The sequence below is a fragment of the Lycium ferocissimum genome, chromosome 8 (genome assembly GCF_029784015.1).
Source record: "Lycium ferocissimum isolate CSIRO_LF1 chromosome 8, AGI_CSIRO_Lferr_CH_V1, whole genome shotgun sequence".
Taxonomy (NCBI): domain Eukaryota; kingdom Viridiplantae; phylum Streptophyta; class Magnoliopsida; order Solanales; family Solanaceae; genus Lycium; species Lycium ferocissimum.
In genome coordinates, this window is record NC_081349.1 from 35,328,646 (window position 1) to 35,343,690 (window position 15,045).

General features: G+C 36.7%; 1 pseudogene; it reads left to right on the forward strand.

The window, feature by feature from the left end:
- Positions 1 to 6,073: 6,073 nt before the first annotated feature.
- Positions 6,074 to 13,562, forward strand: LOC132066288 (putative late blight resistance protein homolog R1A-3; annotated as a pseudogene).
- Positions 13,563 to 15,045: the final 1,483 nt, after the last annotated feature.

The following is a 15,045-nucleotide window of genomic DNA, read 5'->3' on the forward strand; positions in this document are numbered from 1 at the left end:
AAATTGTTTGAAACTGTAGATTGTTGACCCAATTTGGCATCGCATGCTATTGACAACCCAGTGTATGCAATAAAGAAACTAGCAGGCAAAACTATGAGCAGAAAGGTTGGTACAATTGCCCTCGACAAGCTTGAGGATAGGGAGGTTTTTAAAGAAAAGATACTGGTAAGTACCCCTCGGGCTTCAGTTTACAATTTACATTGTCTCATTTTGTTAAATTTGACACAACGACTTTTATCTTTCTATTTTTGTGTCAGTCGTAAGTGTTCCGATCATTAGCAAATTCGAATGGCCAAACTTTAACTTTAGTAGTTTTTTTCATTTTGCAGGCATCTCTCTTGGGCCAACTTCTACTGTCTTTACCCTTTCAGGTTAGCCAAGAAGCTGCAAATATTAACTTAAATATGAGAAGTTAAATGAAGTAGCATAAATCCAACACCCACAAGTTAGATCATCAATTTTTCTTACAAAATGGTTGGATCATTCAGCTTACAAAATCAAAATTAAGGCAAAAACCACAAAGCAGGTTAAAAAAAAATTGGAAGAAATTACTCCAACCATGTCAGCCTGTCAGGGTAAGTGGATTATGTTATCTAAACAACAATCAGTTAACTTTTGGAAAAAATATTATCTTTTCTTGTAAATCATGCAGAATGTCAAAGAAATTGAGCTCTGTCAATATAGAACATGTTTGGATTCAAAGTTGAAGTGATGTTTTTGTATAAAGGAATACTTTAACTAGCAGAGAGGTAAAACTGAAGTACAGATGATTTATCAATGATAAGAACACATACTTGGATTGAAAAGTTAACAGGGCAAATATATACCATAATGGCCCTTGGTTCATAGTTCATACAGATTTTAGAGGATGCTTTGGAAACAAGAGCAAAATGCTCTGAAAAGTCATAATGACATTACATAATGCAAACTGAACCGATCTTAAAATATGTTGGCACGAATTGCAAAGAACTTTATTTGACTTTGGACTCCCCACTTCAAGCCCGTAACCTGAACAGAAGAATATCAAACACAAAGTTAAACCAGAAAATATTATCCTTAAACACGCGTAGGGATCGTTTTGCTAGAAAGAAGTTATGCGGGACTGTTATACATAGCAAAATTCTAGGCCAACAAAATGACTAGCAACAGAAACTGAAATACTGTAAAATGCCAATCAAGTCAGAGAGAGAATCTCATATCATCGTCACTCTCTTTCTCCTTCTCAATAACTAGTCGTAGAATACGATGGATAGTTTTCACTTTTTTCCGGAATATTATTCCGGAAAATTGTTTGGACATAGAATTGTTACAATTTTCAAGTGGAATTCCGAAAGGCTCAATCAAGGTAAATATAGTAAAACACTCAGTCCCGGAAAATTGTTTGGACATAGAATTGTTACAATTTTCATTTAACTTCTCATATTTAAGTTAATATTTGCAGCTTCTTGGCTAACCTGAAAGGGTAAAGACAGTAGAAGTTGGCCCAAGAGATATGCCTGCAAAATGAAAAACACTACTAAAGTTAAAGTTTTGGTCATTCGAATTTGCTAATGATCGGAACACTTACGACTGACAGAAAAATAGAAAGATAAAAGTCGTTGTGTCAAATTTAACAAAATGAGACAATGTAAATTGTAAACTGAAGCCCGGGACTGAGTGTTTTACTATATTTACCAAAGCGCTCAATCACAAAAGTCTTTCTCTCAGGCACTACTTTTATACCCCAGTTTATGGGATCATGAATTTTACATCTTCATAAAGAAAAAAGAAAAAAAGGACAATATTATTCACATAAAACAAAACAAAATGACATTAAAAACTACAAAATACTAGTAATACAAAGTAGGAACAAAAGTTTTTACCCCAAATGGCGTACAGTGGTGAACAAAGGAGACATGTGACGTAGTAGGAGTGGAAAAGAAAGGGCTGAGCTGGATGCCAGAGCTTGAAGCAGCCTCCATTTCGCGAGTAAGAGAATAATGTTCATACCGACGATTACGGTGGAGAGAATGATAAGATATGCTATTTTGTGTTTTGATGATTTGACAAACTTATTGAAGAACCATATATGTTCATAGAGGGAAGTATTGTTATACTTAAAGATGGGTCTATTTCTTAGGGGAACATGTGGGGATTTGGTTCTTAAGGGAAATTGATAAGTCATGATACTTGGTGTTGTGATGATTTCACAAGCCTCATTCGAGGAACCAGATACGATCAGGTTCACTTGATGAACTTGGTCAACCTCATGATATCTCATGCACCGTTGAGTTGACATACTCTTTCGAGGAACCAGATACGATCAGGTTCACCTGGTCAATTTCACAGCAACACTACACAACTAGGCATTTGTTTGGGAGGCCGATGGAACCGGGTGCGATCGGATTCTGCTATTGTTTCGGCTACTCTACGGTGTACCAATAGGCAGCAGTGTAACAACAACATAGATGCATTTATGACTCACAAACCAAGTCGTGGAACCAGATAGGGAACAGATGTGATCAGTTCCCTCAGCTATCGTACAATCAACTGTAAAAGATGTTGCACTGTATCGACTGGCAATTGATGATAGGCTATAAACACGGGTTTTTAGCTATATTTTGCCTCTTATTCCTCTTATTTATTACACTTTAATCGTTTTTGAGCTATAATGTTAGTATTTTATACTTATTACGTGTGTTTTCATGTGTAGGACTTGTTCCCAATCACACGAGCATTATTTGGAGCTTAAATGAAGGTTTTGGCACTTTAAAGTCTGAATAGAAGTCCAACCAATAAATCGGGATTGGTTTGAAGTTCAAGGATTGAAAATAAAGCGGTGCGAGACGAAGAGATTTGAAGCAAATTAAAAAGAAGATTGATAAAGTTGAAAAACAGAAGGAAAAATGATACAAAACAGTTTCCACAAACGTTTAAGAGAAATTGGAAATATTGAAAGCCAAACAAAGGAATTGAAGCAAGCACCTGAATGGAAAGTTACGCAAAAGGCACTACCATAACACAATCGAAAGTCAACAATTCAAGGAGAAAAAGGGAAAACCTGGCACCAATCAAAAAGGAGGAATTACAAATTTTAAGTGAAGACAAAGCAAAAAGGGGGGATTGAAAATAAAATTTATCTGGGCGTGCAAAATTTTCCCCGGAAAAATTCCTCGGGGAGCCGCCCCTCGCGGCCCCTTACGCCAGGTCTTTTTTTGAGATTTTATTTCGTTATTTTAAGGGTAGTTCCGTCCAGGTCCGTTTGTACACGGTATAAATATCCATTATAAACACGTTTTTGAGGGGGGAGTTGAGAACTTTTTCTGGAGGCATTGGAAGCGTAGAAAGTTTGAGGTCAAATTCATTACTTTCCATCCGATTCGATTCAATATGGGAGTTTGGATCAATGTGGTTGTAATGTTTTCAATTTACTTCTTCTATTTCTTTTATTATATTGGGGAAATTAGTTTCTTTAGGTTTAATGACATGATGTATTGATTGACATTTTTAGATTCAATTCTTGTTTTTTTGCTTGGGAATTGTTAACAGGTTTTAATTAAATTTGGGAAGTTATCTACCATTTTATTTAATCAAAAGAGGAATATTTTGGGGGAATACTTTGCATTATTTTTTTTGGGTTTTTAAATTTGGGTGATTATACAAGTAATCGAAAGAGCTTGAATTATTGGTTGAACCAAGAGTGGAAAATAGTCAAGAGACATTTTCTTATCTAACCCTTAATTTTTTCCCTGCTATGTTCACGGGCTTTTATCGTCTTGAACTCATGGATAGTAGTTTTATTTGATTATGAAGATTTTTTTTTTATGCTTTAATCGGAAGAGAAAATGTTTTATGAATTATCTTAATATAAATCTGATTTAGCTCATGATTGAATGATTTTATTGAGTAATCGGAAGAGATTCTTAAATAATTTATCTTGGGTTATAAGCCCACGATGTTGAGAAATCGTCGAAGATCTATCGCTATCCATAATTTTTGAACATTCTCGGGCTTTCATTAGTTTAATTTGTGAAATCTATAAAATAATCTAAGATGTTTATTAGATTCTAGAGTAAACCGATTACTTATTGAATTCGAGAGACTCAATAAAATTTATAGAGAACGATAAAACGAATCGAAGCTAATTGCTAAAATCAAGATTCCGTTCTAGTTCACTACCCTTACTTCTCATATTAATAGTAACCTTTTCTTTTCATGGTTAATTGTCTTTAGTTACGCTTTAGTCGATAATCGTGATTTATAACCACAAATAAACTCAAGTTTTTTATTTCGAATAATATCGAGCAAGGTTCCGTTGAGCACTATTCGTACCAACTCGTGGCATTTCCATTTTAAATTATAATATCTTTGACTAAATAAGCGCTTAATTTATATTGTGTTTTGCGCTCACAAGAATAATAAAGAAAGACAACTGTATTTTGATAGAAGATAAGCAAACAATGAAATATCCCTCTCACATCTCACATGCTCTCTCATATATAAACAACATGTTACAAGGGTAACCTAACACTTTGAAATTCACAAAAATTATTCACTCACAAGCAGCAGCCGCCGCTGCTCTCAAAGTGCTCATAAGAACAAAGCTCCAACAAACAGAAGGACCAGTTCACAACCACAAAAGATATCTTAAGTCCTTAGGTTTGTTTAGTCTTTGTCTTTTGTTCTTAATTTGTATTCTTATATGGCTTTCAAGACGTGTAATAGTATAACAGATCTACAAACTTTGTTGTTTTGTTTTCTTGGCTAGAGTTAGTCAAGATTTGTAGCTTTACAATGGAGTTATTGTAAAGGGCTTACAATAGAGTTATTGTAAGGGGTGAGGGATTAATAGGTTAGTTCCTAGGTTGTAATATGAAGTTTCTTAGGTTAGTGAAGTTGAAAATCCTACTCCGGTAGGTCATGATTTTAAATCTCTTAAGCAAGGAGTTTTCCACGTTAATATCTTGTGTTATTTATCATTTTTTGATGAAGGAATGGATACAAAACCTGGTTAGATAATCTTTGTTGGTGGACTCGTATATCAATTTGTATCGAGATGTTTTTCTAAAGATTTAACACCTGTAAGATCTATATAATGACTCCACCAAACCTAGCGAAGGACAATCTAGCACAAGACCGCCAATATTCAATGAAAAAATATTATGCATGGTGGAAGACAAGGATGTACGACTATCTCATGGTAAGAGATTCGAGTTGTGGGACATCATCGATAGATGCTTGTTTCTATGAAGAAATATGAGACTGGAGCTGAAACTTCCAAAGACAACTAAGGAATATATTAAGGAGTAATGAAAATTTTGTCAAAAAGAATTACAGCCAAGAAAATCCTTGTGTGCGGTATTGGGACGACTAGTACAAGATCTCATCTCATTGTGCCAATCGGCAGGAGATGCGGGATGTTAACTGAGCAGCTCATGAAGGCCCAGTCGGGTAAAGTTAGCCTAAAATAGACATGCTTGCACGTAATATGAGCTTTTCAAGATGAAGGACGGTGAGTCCATTCATGATATGCATACTAGATTCACCTCCATAATCAATGAACTTCATTCTCTTGGTAAATTATTGCGACAAACAAATTGGTTCACAAACTACTCAATGTAGTTCCAAATTCTTGGGAAAGTAAAGTAAATGTCATCACCGAAGCCAAGGATTTGCAAAAATTGACCATTGATGAAGCCTACTGGTAATTTCAAACCTAAGAGTTAAAAAGAAAACAGGAATTTGGAAAAAGGAGGAGCCGGAAAGAGAAGAACACGGTTCTCGAAATTTGATGGTAAGAGTGATTCAAGCATGATGAGTGGGATGGCATACTCGCTCATAGATTTCAAAAAATGGTCCTAGTAAAACGGTGGGGTCAAATTGTAAGAAAGAAGTTACGGCAGAAATGTCAAAGGATATATTTGTTGTCCTGAATATGGGAAACCTGGGCATTTCATCAAAAAATGTCCTCTCCACAAGCAGCACTATTACAAGAACAACATCAACAAAGCACTAAAGAGGAACTAGGTTCTGCCATAAAATTCAAAGAAGTTAGAACAATCGACAACTTAGTACAAATGTATTCACCCGGTAGATGCAAGACGAAGATGACGTAGGTGATACATCCATGTTGGTTGTCAATGACAAACCTTCAACATATGATTTAATCTTTTCTCTCATGGCGAAATCTAATACTGATGATGGAAGTAAGCAGGACGAGGTAAATTTTTTAATGTTCAGAAAAAACTGAAAAGTTACTCTATTAATGAACACAATGTTTGAATAGGCTGTATCATTTGTTGTGGCTAAATAACATTTATATTATTTGGTTTGACTATATGGTACTGTATAATAACTTGTAACTTTACTAAAATATCTTTAACTCTTAATTAGAAATTAATTTATATATATTAATAGAACTCAGGTAAAGAATAAAATATGAACTTTAAAAAATAAGTAGGTAGTGGGTGGTGTGAGGTTAGTGGTTGTGGGATGAGAGTGCGGGTAGTGGGTAGTAGGGTGGGGGTGAGTGGTTGTGAGGTATGTGTCAGTGGTGGTGAGGGGTAGTGGATGGTGGAGGGGTGGGTGGTGTGGGATGAGCGTGGGGGTGAGTTGTTGTAGGGTGGATTTGGGCGGTGGTGAGGAGTAGTGGGTGGTGGTTGGGGTGGTGGGGGTGGGTGGCAGAGGAGTGGGGTAGTTGGGGGTGGGGGTGAGGGGTAGGGCAGGGGTGGGGGTGGGGTGGCGGGGGGTGGGGTGGGGTGGGATGGGGGTGAGGACATGGTGGGGTGGGGTGGATGGTGGAGGGTGGGGTATAATGGATGAAATGAAATACATAACCACGGAAAAATCACCAAATCACTGGTTTCAAAAGTCACCTGGGATTTTTCGTGCGGTTATATAACCATGGAATGAACCACTAGTTTACAACAACATACCACATAATTTTAAGAACAAGCAGAAAACAACGTGATTTCGCTAAAAACCATGCATTAATGAACCACGGGAAACCACCATCCAAACAAGGGATAAAAAAAATTGATTTCATTAGCAAATGTCGCAATCGAAATTATTATTATCATTAATCTCCTTAAAGAAGGAGGCTCTAGCGAGAGATTATTGCGAAGTAGAACAAGAAAGTGGTAACATGGTAGTCTGCATCGTAGACTTGACGGAACAGGTTGAGGAAGTAACTAGAGAAAATTTCTTGCTAAACAGCCAAATGAAAATATGGATGGACACACCTTCTAGAGGAAAAGAGGAAGCTAGTAAGATTCAGCTTGAGCTTGAAAGTGAGCTTGAGAAAACCAAAATTAGTCTTACTGGCTAGCTAGAAAGATTAAAGAGCTTCAAGAGAATCTAAAAACCGTGAAAATTAAGCTCCACGAGTCTTACATTAGTGGACACAGTCCTCAATTGCATCTATGTACACAAATGGTGCAGGAGACAGACAAGGTATTGGTTTTCAGAAGACCAAGACTGCCAACAATCCTCACAACAAGTTTGTCTCTGCAACTGAAAGTTGGCTATGCACTCACTGTCGTCATTGTTACGGTTCACTTTTACGTGGGTGCATAAAAGCTACTAAGAGGTTGTTGGTGCTCTAATTGAATATTAGTATTTTTAGAGTCGGCACCTAATTTATTTAAGGAAAACTAGGAAAATCGGGTTAAAAGAGCTTTTCAAACAAGAGAAAAAATCTTTTGGACCAAAGTCCGAGGTAAGAGCGCTGATGATCCCCTAGGGAAGGTTTTACGCACCCTAGTATTAAAGACCGTAGAGTACGATTGACCTATGAGATTCAATGTGTGATTTTTTATAATTATTTGCTTAAAAATGTTTTAAGTTTCCGCAAAATGTCATTCTTTTTCATATCATAACTTTAAGAAAATTTTGGCAAAAAATTCCCTTATAAAAAGGGGTTTTGGGTTTAAAAGTTCACATAAAGGTCCAACTCACATTATTTTCCGGACTAGGACACACCCCATTTCCCTTTCCGAGTAGAGTCAATACTATTCTAGTCCTAATAAAACGAGTTTAGTTCTTACGAGTTTTTTTAACGTATATATACAAAATATGGAATACAATTTCTTATTTAAGCTCTAGGTCCCCGCCCAAACTGGGGCCCTCTACATTTTAACTTTAATGACACAAATTGTTGAATCAACTTTGGATATCAAAATAACTAATTTATAAAAAAAAACAACCAAGGGATTAACTAAAAAGTCCCCCGAAATATCAAAGGGGAAATATAGCAATAAACCCTTTCTGGAAAAGAAAAACCCAAAAACAACAATGCCAACAAGGCTAACATAAAAAAATTTTTACTTGAACGTTTATAAACCCAAAGCGAATAAAGGTTTCTCCCCAAATGGATAGGATAACCCCCGGGTTTGGGGTCCCATATACGTGCCCCCTGTGAGTCGTCCTTTTTATCGTTCTGCTGGAGACCCCCAAAAGCAAAAAAAAGGACAGGGCCAGAATTTCGGTAGTCCAACAAAAAATACTAAACAAAACGACGAAAAAAGCCCGGGCAAAAGTAGAGAATGAATACCCCCCTTTTATACCCCAATCTCGTATTTCGTGTTTTATGGGGGGTCCCCTTTTAAAATCACGCTATCCCCGGGCCATAGTTTTTAAAGGGCCCGCCATGATACGTATACAAAGGGCCTTTTTTTGTGCCCCGGGAAAATCACTAGTATAATTAGGTTAATTAAAAAGGGGAGACCATAACAATGAACAAGCGGAAAAAGAATTTGGGGCCAGCCCTTTTTTTTTTAAGGCATTTTAATTTTGGGAACTCATGGGTAAAAAACATAAGTTTTAAAAGATTACGTTTTGGTTTATGATATTCAAATTGATAACCTGAACGTTTTAAACGAACGGGGAAAAAAACTTTCAAAACATAAAACCAGCACGATCGGTCAATCGACAAGATAAAAGAGGCGGGGGAGAATCAGAACATTCCCAACGTAGATAGTTACCCCATCCCTTAATTCCCCTTTTAAAACAAAACAATGCTCGTCGCCCTTTCAACTTTGATCATATCAAAACCAAAAGGGGATTCTATATTAGCAATAATATTCAGCGTATTAAATTTTCAAACCTTATGGGAAAACCCATCTCCTTAATGGTTTTTCCCCAATTTTCTATTATTATGGGTATTCTAAATCTAAATTTAAATGTTCATTTCTCATCACTTATCATTAAAACAATCAAGTCAATTAAAAATTTAACATATTTAAATTCCTTTTTATAAACCCCCATTTACTTTCTCCAAGAACTCATTAAATTTAAACTAACATGATTAAAATGAAAAAAATTTTTTTTGAACCCTTCTTGAATTGGTTTTGGGGTTCCATCCAAAAAAATGTTCCAAATTAATTTGGGGGTTAGAGATTGGGAAAAATGGGGGTTAAATTACCCTAGAATCATGATAAAAAATTTCCTTGGGGGATCTTGGGTTTGGGACTTGTTCTTCTTTACTTTGGTTAATTTTTTTTGGAAGGCTTTGGGGAAAAAAAAACCTTTTAAAAATAACAAAACGCAAACCCGACCTTTTGACCCAAACCGACCCGTTTCGGAAGGTACGCGATGGGGGCCATCACTCAATGTTCTGTAGCTCAATACCAGACTTGCCGATCGGGCCCGCGATGGGGACCATCCCCCCCCCACCCCCCCGAAAAACGAATGGTCGATTCCGGTTTTGGAAATGGCCCAAACTTCTTTTACCCGATCCGTTAAAAGGGCCCATAATATACCGTTGGAAAGATACAAAGGGGGACAACTTTCATCAAGGGAAATTTTCCCCAAAATTTATAACAGATTTTCACGAAAGTTGGCTGGAAGGGAACGATCGAAAAATTAGCCCATTCGATAGATTTGCGTCTTTACCAGCCATATCGAGACGATCATATATCCTTGCTCCGATCTCTGATTGGCCGATTGGCTTGGTCTTTGTATCGTTAGAAAGGTATTTCTACATACTATAACTTTCTATTAAGGGTACTTTCCCAAATTTCAAACCGATTTGCTGTTATCGCCGCTCGAACAGTCTATCAACCATTTTCGCAAACGTTCAAACCTTCGCTTTTTCCGCTAAAACTCTAATGCTGGGCGAGTTCAAACTTAATTCCAAGATGCAGGATGTTACATAGGCATTTTAAGTCCAAGTTTAATTTCATTATTTGAAGCTTATAGGTTAATAATATTTCAAGTCCAGATTCCATCATACTCTCAAGCTTAGCCCATTAGATTTCACCTCAATTTAGTCCATCAGAATCACGGGCTTCCAAGCCCAAAACATTCTTGGTCCAATATTCCAAAATTTTCCAAGTCCATATATCCGTCTCATAAAAATATCCAAGTTGTTTTGTTCAATAAGTCCATTTCGGGCCTAAATAACTTTTAGGATTTAAAAGTCGGTAGCCTTGGGCAATGCCCAACATGTTGTATAAATATGAGACCAACAGAGTAGCGTGCCAGAGAAACATGTGACCATGAGTGGTAACTTTCCAAGGGCTATTAGTTCCTAGCACACATACGTATGTGTCGTTCGCTCGCTAAAAGTAAAGTTAGGTTTTACTGCACCGTCATGTTTAGTATAGGTGTCTGGGACCCGATCAACGATCCGGTCCTTAGTGTGTTTGTCAAATCATCAAAACTACAACATATCATAACTCATCATGACTGTTCTTACTGCTGTCACTCCCACTTGAAATATTCATGTCATGATAGAGTTCCTATTGATTATTCTCACCGATGTGCCCAAGGACATTATTCATCATGAAAAATTATCTATTCTCTATACTGTCAGAAAGACTACTGTGGATGCGTATCATTCTGTTTGCAACTTAGACTTGTTTATGAATGAAACACGAATCAAGGAGTGGAGATAACATGAATGAAATAAACTGTGCAACTTTAGACTTGTTGCTTGTTGGAAAATATTGAACCCCTAAAGAAAGATCTCAAACATGTTTACTTAAAAGCCTCCGAGGACTCATCTCAACTCGTTTTCCAAGAGCGTACGATTCACTTCTTCATGAATCTTCTACACCGAAACTTAAATGATTTGCTCAATGCCAGGCTTATTCAGTTGCTTTGATAAAGAAAGAAATTAGGCTGGTGAAAGAAGATCTAGACTTCATACGATCGTTCGTAACGTTGCACAAGAATTGAATAGAGATCTTTGGACTCGCATTCTAGATGTAGCATATGAGGCTGAACATGCCATTAATTCAATTCTTGTCAGAGATCATGGTCTCTTGCAGCTTATTTTCTTACTTCCTAAAACCGTAGAGAAGATCAAGCTCATCAAAGAAGAGGTATTGGAGAAGATCCCCGAGAAAATGGGTCTTATTGTTGTAAACTCTCCCAGCAAGCCTATTGAAAGCAAGTCATCAACAGCTGGTAAAATAATTGTAGGTTTTGAGGAGGAGACAGAGTGGATAATTAGGAAGATCACCAGGGGACCAGCTGATGTAGATGTTATTTCCATAGTTGGTACACCGGGGCTTGGAAAAACAACATTGGCTTACAGAGTATATAATGATAAGTCTGTTGTTGATCATTTCGACGTTAGTGCTTGGTGCACAGTTGACCAAGAAAGTAATGAGAAAATGCTGTAGCACAAAATTTTCAATCAAGTTATTGGTTTGAAACAAACCAATGAGGATCACATAGATGACGACATCGCTGATAAGCTACGAAAACTACTGTTTGGAAAGAGGTACCTTATTGTCCTGGATGACTTGTGGGATACAACAACATGGGATGAGGTAACAAGACCTTTTCCTGAATTTCAGAAAAGAAGTAGAATTATTTTAACAAGTCGAAAAAAAGAAGTGGCTTTGCAAGGAAAATGCCATAGTGATCCTCTTTATCTATGATTGCTCATACTAGGGGAAAGTTGGGGGTTATTAGAGAAAAGGGTATTTGGAGAAGAATGTTGCCCTGATGAACTATTGGGTGTTGAGAAAAAATAGCACAAAAATATGATGGGCTTCCTTGGTCCTTGATCTGATCGGTGGAGTCATTGCAAGGAAGGAAAAGAAAAAGGCTTTTTGGTTTGAAGTTCTAAATATCTGAATTCCTTTTATTTTTAAGGATGAAGAGGAAGTGATGCAGGTTATACAATTAAGTTATGACCATTTATCAGATCACCTCAAGCTGAGCTTGATTTACCTTGCTAGCTATACAAAGGACAAACATATTCTAATCTCTCATTTGACAGTTTTATGGAATGCTGAAGGGCTTGTGGAACAGACTGCGGTGGAGGTTTATGTGGATGAGTTAATTTCTAGTAGCTTTGTAATAGCTTTCAATGAGACAGGCAAGGACCCGAGTTGCAAAAATTCATGATCTTGTGCATGATTTTTGTCTGGTAAAATCAAGAAAGGAAAAGTTGTTTGACTTCATAAGTTCAAGTGCTCCCTCGTTGTCTTCTTCAGATCTGATGCCACATGGAATGACCGTTCATTATGATCAACATTTCCCTCATACAGATGAAAATTTTGTCTTGTTCAATGCAGATAAGGAAAATCCTTATGTGAAACACCTCCTCTGTTTGAAGGTATACATGGATAATGTAGAATATGGGAAGCACTATCATCTTTCCTACAACTGTCACCTAAGACACTTGAGGCTTCTTAAAAGGTTGGAGCTGCACCAAATACTTTTGACAGATTCTTTTCTGAATGAAATAGGCATGCTTGTTCATTTGAGGTGTTTAGACATTCTGACGGATGAAAAAACTCTCCCTCCGCCATTTTCAAACCTCTTGAATCTAGAAACTCTTGTGGTGGATAACCGGGGATCAAACATGGTACCATCACCTAGTATTTGGAGTCTTGCAAAGCTACGACATGTGAGCATCTTTACTTGTTCTGTCTTTGATTTGTACGATGACACACCAACATTGTTAGAAGAGGACTCAAAGTTGGAGAAATTGAGAATATTAGCTTCGCTCAACCATTCCTATTCAAATGAGGATATTTTCAAAAGGCTTCCCCATTTCGAAGCCTTGAAATCAGCGTTAGAGAACCATGAGATTGTTCATCAGAGCAGGTTTCTTTTCCAAGGTTGGGTGTCCTTAATGAACCTGAAAAAGTTTCTGCACATTTTCATACCTCTCCGTTCAGTAAACATGCACCTGAGAATCAGTTATGTGATTTTCACTTCCCTTCGAGCTTGAAAAACTGGAGTTGACAAGCTATAATCTGGCATCTGATTCACTGTCAAGAATTGGGAGTCTACCCAACCTTCAAGACCTGTGTCTACGAAGCGCAATCATCCAAGGGAAAGAATGGAACATGGAAGAAGTCTCCTTCTAGAATCTCAAAGTGCTAGCATTATATGGGGTGTCTTTTTCTGAGTAGCAGGTTGAAGAGGAATCCTTTCCTGTGCTCGAGGAATTATATATACTCAAGTGTGATGAACTTATGGAGATCCCAGCCAGTTTTGGGGATATTGCTTCTTTAAAGTCTATCACAGTGTTGGGCAACCCTCAACTAGAAGATTCAGCCCTAAGGATTAAGGAATATGTTGCAGAAATGACAGGAGAGGACAAGCTTGTGGTTATGTAGTAATGAGTTCTTGCGCGAATCTCTGTGAGTATATACGAATTTATTAACTTCTTTTATACATTTTATGTTCCATTTCAGAATATACTTTTTTCCATTTACTTTAACCTGTATAATCTTCTTTTCAGAGAGCAAACAAAGGTTAGCATATGATTTACTTTGGCCAGCACATCAACCTGTTGAGGCTTCAAATGATGGACCGATCCTCAGACTTTTATGTCTCCTCTTCCAACTGTTTTTTTCCATTTTTTTTTTCCCATTGTTGTTAAGCACTGTTTTTCCAATTGGACATCTGTTCAATTTCTTTCTTTCTTCATTATTTTTTTTTTTTTTTTTTTTTTTTTTTTTGGCGAGTAAAGGTGCTTATAGACAGCTGAATTATCCTGAAAAACATGTATTGTATATGTTCCAATGTACAAGGATTTGAATATATGAATGTAGAATTCATTGGGCCAAAGTCCTCCATTCAAACACAACCCAATACTAATGTACACACATCTTAGATATAAGCAATAGCAAGTTCTCGAAGTAAACTTCCTTAGCAGAAAATAGAGGTTCTGCAAATTGATTCCCTACTCTGGCAGTGTGACCATTTAAACTATGTCTTTTGTGACATCTTTAAATCTACTCACATTTTTATTTTTAAATGAGCCAAATACCATTTTCAAGAAATTTATAAATCTGCTAGCTGCTTCAAAAGTGTACTCATGACTCAATATAATGATATACATGCTCAAACTTTGAGTAACAGATATTTAGGGAAGTCACTAGCCAAGAAACAGCAACACGGACTTACTTCTCTTTGATGTTGCTGTGCATATTCTGTCAAGTGAATGTGGAGAACTAAAATGAGTAAATTCTGGAACTAGAGTAAAGAGCAAAATCCAGAAAGTGTGAGGATGATGATTATCTTGTAGAAATATGCAGGAGTGGTGTTATCAAAAGAAATATACAAACTGAGAAAGAGAGTGCTCGCTGTAAGACCTTTAAAGAATGATACTACAAGACATTTTGGTACTGGTTTTGGGAAAAACTATGATCGAGCAGTTTGAATTGTCAGTTCTTTATTCATTCTAATTCAATTCTCAGCTATTCAGGAACCAATTACAGTCATTTGGATTAATATCTTTCCAAATGGAAAACATAAATAACGAGGAATTTCCGCCGTCTAAATCAGCTGCAATCATTTAAACTTGAAGCAAACAGTAGTTTAATGAAAAAATGTGTCATAAACCATAACTCATAACCAAGAACATTCAAAAATGTACAACCAGGAATTCCCAATATGAACTGATCATGCATTGAACATGAAGTTTTCAATCGTTGAACTCAAAATCATCTTCTTTTCATTTTCATTCAAAATCATCTCTTGATCATTTACTTGGTTATCCAAGAAAAGATTGGCCAGAAATGTCAAGTCAGTCTTTTCTTGCAAATACAAGTACAGAAAAGCAGATTAAGCAGACTAAATTTGAGAATGGAATTG